Here is a 1,035-nt window from a genome sequence, read left to right as displayed (position 1 = left end):
CATACCATACCATCCCATTCCATTATATTGACAATTTCCATTATATTGACAATTTTTAAAAATTATGCATACTATCTGCATAGTATCAGGGCGGCCGTTCAAGTATGGTATGCCCCCATCGTCTAGTGGTCCAGGACATCTCTCTTTCAAGGTAGGCAGCGGGGATTCGACTTCCCCTGGGGGTAGGGTACTACGAAAGGAAGTTGATCATGGATTATCAATAAGCCTGGAATTTCTTTTTCCTGGGTCGATGCCCGAGCGGTTAATGGGGACGGACTGTAAATTCGTTGGCAATATGTCTACGCTGGTTCAAATCCAGCTCGGCCCAAAAATTCGCCGATCTACCTACGAAATGGTATCATATAACCCATTTTGTGCTCTTCAGAAATGCCCGATCCCCCCCTCCCCAATACGGAAGAGAAATTTGCTTCTCTGCTATATCTATAGCACTCTTTATTTACTATAGTTACTCTATTTTTCCAACAAATTAGGATCTTGATATGATAATGGTCTTTATTCTTATAAGGATCTATAAGTATAAAATACAATCTAAGGAAAGGGATAAAGAAAAAAACCCTTTTCATTGAAAGAAAAATTATCCCATTTATTTGGCAATAAGGAAAGGGTTACTAGTAATCCAGGTCGGTCTCACTAAAGCGCAAGCGCATACTCATATGGGTATCATATATATCACTCACGGCTCTGTTACAACACGCCAATTTGAATCTAAATTCAAAATTGAAGGGGTTAGTAATAAAATCATAAAAATATGTATACATAATACTTTATTTTATTATGGTATTTACTTGGGATTGTAGTTCAATTGGTCAGAGCACCGCCCTGTCAAGGCGGAAGCTGCGGGTTCGAGCCCCGTCAGTCCCGACGGATCCAATAAAAAAATATATCAACTCTGCTCTCGTATTTTTTGTGAAAGTATTTTTTTGTATAAAGTAACTATAATTTCATTCCCAACGGCAATCCCTCTTCTTTATTTTTTTCTTTTTTATTTCACATTTATCATCAATCGGGTAATTT

At 37.9% G+C, this 1,035-nt stretch overlaps 1 non-coding gene across 1 annotated transcript; it reads left to right on the top strand.

Moving 5' to 3' along the window:
* The first annotated feature begins 808 nt into the window (after positions 1-808).
* On the top strand, positions 809-882 carry TRNAD-GUC. The gene has a single exon. It is a non-coding gene; the product is annotated as a tRNA-Asp (tRNA).
* The last annotated feature ends 153 nt before the right edge of the window (positions 883-1,035 follow it).

Source organism: Fragaria vesca, unplaced genomic scaffold, assembly GCF_000184155.1.
Source record: "Fragaria vesca subsp. vesca unplaced genomic scaffold, FraVesHawaii_1.0 scf0510889, whole genome shotgun sequence".
In the NCBI taxonomy this organism is placed as follows: Eukaryota; Viridiplantae; Streptophyta; class Magnoliopsida; order Rosales; family Rosaceae; genus Fragaria; species Fragaria vesca.
This window is presented reverse-complemented; position numbering and strand designations above follow the sequence as displayed.